This window comes from Pristiophorus japonicus, unplaced genomic scaffold, assembly GCF_044704955.1.
Source record: "Pristiophorus japonicus isolate sPriJap1 unplaced genomic scaffold, sPriJap1.hap1 HAP1_SCAFFOLD_375, whole genome shotgun sequence".
Classification (NCBI taxonomy): Eukaryota; Metazoa; Chordata; class Chondrichthyes; family Pristiophoridae; genus Pristiophorus; species Pristiophorus japonicus.
The window spans coordinates 116,388-124,284 of NW_027253599.1; the positions used below are offsets into that span (position 1 = coordinate 116,388).

Here is a 7,897-nt window from a genome sequence, read left to right on the forward strand (position 1 = left end):
CCAACCCTGGGACTGTACCTGGGGATTCCAACTCTGGGACTGTATGTGGGGATTCCAACCCTGGGACTGTACCTGAGGATTCCAACCCTCGGACTGTACATGGGGATTCCAACACTGGGACTGTACGTGGGGATTCCAACCCTGGGACTGTACGTGGGTATTCCAACCCTGGGACTGTACATGGGGATTCCAACCCAAGGAGTGAACAGCTCTGGGGCTTCTTAGTTACAATTGTGTGGGACGTAAACCGTAAGGTTGGTGCTAAGCAGAGCCTTTAATAGAGATGGTGAGAAATCCGAAGTGTTTTATTCTCTCAAAATATCTGAGACATTTCTTTACCCACTAGGACTAATTGGAAATACACTGATTTCACTCACTTTATTCCTGCACCAAGATGGCCGCGCATGCGCGTTGCGACTCACTTAATCAAAATGGCGGAGCGTTGAACTTGCCTTCCTGCACAAAGATGGCCATCGTTAGCCTGGGCCTGTGAACGGGAGAAAGCACCGAAGCTACAACTGCTGATACTCCGATTATTATTCCATGCTTGCGGCGGGCACCAGTTGTTTATGAAGCTTGCCCCACTTCCCGCTGGTCCATTACTCCCCTCCGTCCCGCTCAAAATGAGCACTTTTGCGGAACACAGGTTTTTGTGCACCGCCTCCGCCGTTACATGCTCCAAACCCAGCCAGGATCCGCGCCTGCGCACTGAGCTCCTGTAGTCTGGGTGCAGCAAATGTTCTCCCGCGGGGAATGCTGGGTAATTGCCCCGCCCTTGAGAGGCTGCATTGGTGAATAAATATGATTTGCTGGGATTGTATTGGGCACTGAACCATGTTCATTCTGGCAGTGATTGTTTGTTTCTGGTGATCTTAATAATCCCTACATCTGAGCTGGAGATTAATATCCTGTATAAATATTGAATAAATCAGCTTGTTTCAAACACAGTGTGTTGAATATTTGATTTCACCATAATAAGAGGACTCTAATTAATGTTCTGTTACTGACTGTTCCATTTGGGCCTTTTCTTACTCCAGATTATTTCACTTCTCACCCGGTTCATCTTTTACGACATCAAATCCCAAGGTTGTTCTGTTTGAGTATACAGCTTGTGGATGCCATAGACTGAACTGGTGTGTCTCACTTTACACACATCTGATGTTTCTTTCAACCAACCACAGAAAGAACTATCTTGCTTAAGACTGTAAATCTATTATTTTGTATATTGTTTAATGCTTTTTGAATGCAGTTACTGCATGAAATAATCTTTGAAATGTATGCTCTTTGTAATTGTCTTTGCTGATTTTGATAGTTTTGTTGATATAAGTACTTGTTACTAACGTACCTTGCAGTATTTATTGCAACAAGATAATTGTTTAAATACTTCCATCATCAGGTCTTTAGTTGCCCCACTGATCCCTGTCAACAATCCTTGCTTAGGGGCTGGCGTTTGGGTGCAGGTTTCACGGTTAGTGGCTGTGGTTATTTGTTAGGAATGGGATTAGTGGTTGGGGTAGTCAATAGGATATTAGGCATCTGGGAATCCCTGGCCAAAGACCACCATAAGTGGAGAAAGAGCATCCCGGAGGGCAATGAACACCTTGAATCTCGTCGCCGAGAACATGCACAAAACAAGTGCAGACAGTGGAAGGAGCGTGTGGCAAACCAGACTCCCCACCCACCCTTTCCTTCACAACTGTCTGTCCCACCTGTGCCAGCGACTGTAATTCCCGTATTGGACTGTACAGTCACCTGAGAACTCACTTTTAGAGTGGAAGCAAGTCTTCCTCGATTTTGAGAGATTGTCTATGGTGATGATGATGAGGCTTAGGAGAAAGTGATTAACTTGGAAAGCATTATTGACAATATAAGTGTCATTGGATGAGCCCTTTTCCATTTTATGCTTTTAACCTCATGCAGACGAGTCTCAAAACAGCCTCATAAACTGTACCTTATTTCCTGCAAGCCTCATTTCCTCCCTTCCAACACATCTCTACAAATCTCACCGAACATTTCATTAGGGGCATTAGATTTTGGGATTTTGGAACAAGAACAGATAGATACATTTGTTATGCTGGATACATCCAATTATTAGCCTGTCTGAAAAGTGCTTCTGACAATAACCAATAACCTATCACGCGCTATTCCTCCTCCCATTGTCTGGGGAAATAGAGCAGATATTTAAATGGACAGGGATTCCCCTTTCTCTGAATATTTAGAGTTAAAGGGACAGTCCAGTTTATCTTGGGTGTCAGACGACTTCACGAACCGAGCTCCCATTAACAGTGACTCCCTTTGTACTGTGCAGTGATTGTAAAGGTGTCGATTTCAGTGACTTGAGCCTTTCTAAAATGTCTCACTGTTTTTGATTATCTATTGTATAATTGTATAATTTTGTATAATTTGGAAAGACTTCAGAATTGAGCAGTGTGATGAAGATTTCATTTAAGGGTGGAGTAAAATTTGTTTCAAAATATTCTATTCTCACGCTCCCCCAACCCCCAAATTTTAGAACAAACTGCAGTACTGACTTGGAAGGTCCCAAGTTCGATCCTAGATCTGGGCTGTTAGTTGATCTCAGCCAAGGCAGCAGTTTACGGCTATAATTGGAACCAGTACCATTGGGCTAAATAAGAGATAAAAAAATCAGCCAGTGCCCCTGCTCTTCATACTGATACAGTGACCTCCACTGTGCGGATGTCATTGGAGGACAGGATTTGATGCTGTGTTGCCTGCCACAGTGGAAATCCTGCTGGCATTCACTGAGTCGACTGAGGCACTAGAGCTTAAGTAATGTCTGTGGAATTGCACCCAGTACTTTCTGTACTTTCTGGAGATAATAAATCTCAGATGCTGAAATGACATTTTTAAAAGCCAGCAAAGAACATTGGTTGTAATCTGCCAAAATTCCCTGGGTGCTGGGGTGGTCTCAGCAGATTGGAGACCCATAAATGTAACACCCTTATCAAAAAAGGAGACAGACAAAAAGCAGGAAGCTATGGACCAGTTAGCGTAACAGCTGCCTTTGGGAAAATGCTGGAGTCCATTATTAAGGAAGCAGTAACGGGACATTTGGAAAGGCATGATTCATGGTTTTATGAAAATGAAATCATTTTTGACAAATTCTTTGAGGATGTAACGAGAAGGGTGGATAAGGTGGACCCAGTGGATGAGGTGTATTTGGATTTTCAGAAGGCATTCGATAAGATGACACATAAGAGGTTACTGCACAAGATAAAAGCTCAGGGGTTGGGGGTAATATTTTCATATGGATAGAGGATTGGCCAACGAATAGAAAACAGAGATTCGGGATAAATGGGTAATTTTCCAGTTGGCAAACAGTGGCTGGTGGGGTGCCGAAGGAATCAGTGCTGGGCCCTTGAATATTTACAATCTATATTAATGATTTGGATGAAGCGACCGAGTATAAAGTAGCCAAGTTTGCTGATGATACAAAGATAGGTGAGAAAACAAATTGTGAGGAGGACATGACAAATCTGCAACTTGATATAAACAGGCTCAGTAAGTGGGCAAAGATTTGGCAGATGAAATATAATGTGGGAAAATGTAAGGTTATCCACTTTGACAGAAAAAATAGAAAAGCAAATTATAATTTAAATGGAGAAAAATTGCAAACTGTTGCAGTACAGAGGGACCTGGGGGTCCTTGTGCATGAAACACAAAAAGTTAGTATGCCGGTTCAGCAATAATCAGGAAGGCAAATGGAATGTTGGCCTTTATTGCAAGGGGGATAGAGTATAAAAGCAGAGAAGTCCTGCTACAACTGTACAGGGTATTGGTGAGGCCACACCTAGAGTACTGCATAGAGTTTTGGTCTCTGTATTTAAGGAGGGATATACTTGCATTGAAGGCTATTCAGAGAAGGTTCACGAGGTTGATTCTGGAGATGAGGGGGTTGACTTATGAAGATAGGTTGAGTAGGTTGGGACTATACACACTGGAGTTCAGAAGAATGAGAGGTGATCTTATTGAAACTTATAAGATAATGAGGGGACTCAACAAGGTGGATGCAGAGAGGGTATTTCTACTCATAGGGAAAACTAAAACTAGAGGACATAGTCTTAGAATAAGGGGCCACACATTTAAAGCTGAAATGAGGAGAACTCTCAGAGGGTTGTAAATCTATGGAGTTCTTGGCCCCAGAGAGCTGTGGAAGCTCACTCATTGAATATATTTAAGGCGGAGATAGACAGATTTTTGAACGATAAGGGGATAAGTGGCTATGGGGAGCGGACAGAGAAGTGGAGCTCAGTCCATGATCAGATCAGCCATGATCTTATTGAATGGTGCAGTAGGCTCGAGGGGCCAAATGGTCTACTCTTGCTCCTATTTCATATGTTCGTATGAATGTTGATTTTAGACAGTGAGGATGGAGGAAGAGTGTCTAGAATAAGGAATTTACAGGTTAGGAGGGACAGAATGTTGTATAGAATCTAAAATTGCCTGTTCTGAATTTCTATCCTGTACTTACAGTAACAATGTTAGTAACCTCCATTTATTTGCTGAGTATTAGAAGGGGAGGATCTGCAGCTGGGAAACTCAAACCAAACATCGTGTCAAGATTTGACAGATTCCCAGACTGATCAGGATCACCTTATTATAAGCCTTTGTAAAAACACCAATCACAGCGGGGAGAAACAGGAACATGCTGTGTGTGTGGATACACCTTCAACCAATCGTTCAGCCTGGGAGACTGGTGATCCCACCTGACTCAACACTGGAAATGTGGGGACAGTGGGAATGGATGCTGTTGTGTATATAAAGTGATTCAGTCTCATCTCACCAACTGACATTCGAGGAGTTAGATAACAGACTTTCTCCTGTGAATATATGGTTTATTGGCCCGTGATGTGTTTACTTGTTCATCTTGGTGACTCTAAATCTGTGCTAATTATTTGATGTGATCGGTTTACTTGTACATATTTTTATACATTTGTTGAGTGGATTCAAATTTAAATTGAAACCAGGTTTGCAGGTGTGGCCTACTCCAGCTCCTATTTATTTTTCTTATATTCTTTTGTCCTTCCTATCCACTCCATCTGGGACCTTCATAATTTCATACACCTCAATTAAGTTGACCCTCAGCCTCCTCTATCCCAAAGAAAATAACATCAGCCCATCCAAACTTTCCTCATAGCTAAAATTCTTCAGTCCAGCTAACATCCTCATAAATCTCCTCTGTACCCTCTCCACTGCAATCATATATTTCCTTTAATGTGGTAACCAGAACTGTGTGATTACTGTAGCTGTGGCATAACTAGTGTTTTACACAGTTCTAGCATAACCTCCAGAGGGAGGTGAGAGTCTGGAACTTACTGCCTGAAAGAGTAGTAGAGGCAGAAACCCTCATCACATTTACCAAAGTACTTGGATATGCACTGGAAGTACCGTAACCTGCAGGGCTACGGACCAAGAGCTGGAAAGTGGGATTAGGTTGGATAGCTCTTTTTCGGCCGCACAGACACGATGGGCCAAATGACCTCCTTCTGTGTTGCAAACTGCTATCACTCCATGATACCAATCTCCTCCTGTCTGATATAAACCAACCATCATCATCATAGGCAGTCCCTCGAAGTCGAGGATGACTTGCTTCCACATTAAAAATGAGGTCTCAGATGTCTGTTAAGTCCATCTACAGTTTCTGTTGCAGGATGGACAGACGTTGGTTGAAAGTACGTTGGTTGAAGTGCCGGTTTGTTGAAGTGCTTGGGTTGTCGTGCGCTCCTTCCATCGTATGCGCTTGGTCTCTGCTTGCTTCAGCTGAAGAGACTTGAAGTGTTCGATGCCTTCACGGATTATTCTCTTCCACTTTGAACGTTCTTGCACCAGGGAATCGCAGGTGTCGGTGGGGATGTGGAACTTCTTCAAGGAGGCCTTGAGGCTCACCTTGAAGCATTTCCCCTGCCCCACTGGGGCTCGCTTGCCGTGTTGAAGATTCGAGCAGAGCGCTTGCTCTGGGAGTCTCGTATCAGGCATATGGATTATGTGGGTCCATCAGGTACAACAATTAATCAGGGAGGCAAATGGAATGCTGGCCTTTATTGCAAGGGGGATGGAGTATAAAAGTAGGGAAGTCCTGCTACAACTGTACAGGGCGTTAGTAAGACCACACCTGAAGTACTGCACACAGTTTTGGTCTGGACTTGTCTCCATTCCCGTGCCGAGGGGATTGCTACACCAGACGGGAGGGGCAACATTTAGGGACATGGATTCCCCACCAATTCCCATTCCCCTTCTTTCTGGTGGATAATGGAGGGGCCACTGTGTGTAATGTACAAATCAGTAAGATTTGTCAGCAAGCTCTTTCTAATTGGAGATTTTATTCAGTGGAAACTTTTACACGATTGTAAATTTTGAACAAAGATCAATTCAGCATTGTAGTAAAAGTTCATAATTTTATTGCAAACTAAATTTCTGTTGAGAGTCACTGCATTAAAGGGAAGAATAACACACAGCGTTTCTTAAATGGACACTGCAACCCCGAGAACACAATCAGCAATATATCCAGAATATTAAAGTCCAGCCCAGTTATAGGGTTATTATCGGCAGAAACAAACCCCAACTGTCATAATGAACATGGTTCAGTCGGGATGTGACCAACAGCAGCAATAACAGCAGAATCCAATCCCTGCAGTCACTTGTGAAGTCGCTGGTGTTTCAGCAGGTTGTATGACCGAGTGAATCGTTTCCCACACTCAGAGCAGGTGAACAGCCTCTCTTCAGTGTGAACTCGCTGGTGTTTCAGCAGGTTGGATGACTGATTGAATCTCTTCCCACAGTCAGAGCAGGTGAACAGTCTCTCTGACGTGTGAACTTGCTGGTGTGACTGCAGGTGAGATGATTGAGTGAATCCCTTCCCACACTCAGAACAGGTGAACGGTCTCTCCCCAGTGTGAACTCGCTGGTGCTTCAGCAGGTCGGATGACCGAGTGAATCCCTTCCCACACACTGAGCAGGTGAATGGTCTCTCCCCAGTGTGTCAGCAGGGCAGATGACTGAGTGAATCCCTTCGCACAGTGAGAGCAGGTGAATGGTCTCTCCCCAGTGTGAACTCGCTGATGAGTTACAAGGTGGGATGAACAAGTGAATCCCTTCCCACACACGGGGCAAGTGAACGGCCTCTCCCCAGTGTGATTGCGTCGATGAATTTCCAGTGCAGACGGTGACCTGAACATCTTCCCACAGTCACCACATTTCCACGGTTTCTCCGTGGTGCGGGTGTCCTTGTGTCTCTCCAGGTTGGACGATCAGGTGAAGCCTCGCCCACACACACAACACGTTTACAGTTTCTCCGCGCTTTGAACGGTGCGATGTTTTTTAAGGCTGTGTAACTGGTTAAAGCTCTTTCCACAATCAGTGCACTGGAACACTCACTCAGGTGTGTGTGTCTCGGTGCTTTTCCAGTCACACTGATATTTGAAATTTATTCCCACTGGCAGAACAGGCAAACATTTCTCCTTCCACTTTCAAAGGCCGATGATATTCAGGTCCTGATGAATCGATTGACTCCATCAGATCTTGACGTGATGTTTGGTTTGTGTTTCCTGTCTAAAAATCTCCCCTTCTAATACGCTGTAAAAGGAGATAACAAAACTCATCACTGTCCGCACAAGACAGAAATTTAGAATAGACACATCTAGTTTCCATGGAACATTCGTTCCTTTCTTGTTCTTCCAAAGCTGTAAATCCCTGTCTTGTCCCACACATTGTCCCTCTGCTATGCTGAAATCCAAATCAACACACATTTCTAGACTGTTTCTCCTCCACTCCCAGTTTTCACCACCAATTCTGACTGGGTTCAGTTCTACACTCACTGGTTCCCTTCTCTTTCCTCCCCTGAAGGTGCTGACTCTGGCTGGGTTCAGTGCTACACTCA

General features: G+C 44.1%; 1 pseudogene; it reads right to left on the reverse strand.

Moving 5' to 3' along the window:
• Nucleotides 1-6,426: 6,426 nt before the first annotated feature.
• Nucleotides 6,427-7,268, reverse strand: LOC139250443 (zinc finger protein 154-like; annotated as a pseudogene).
• Between the last annotated feature and the right edge of the window lie 629 nt (nt 7,269-7,897).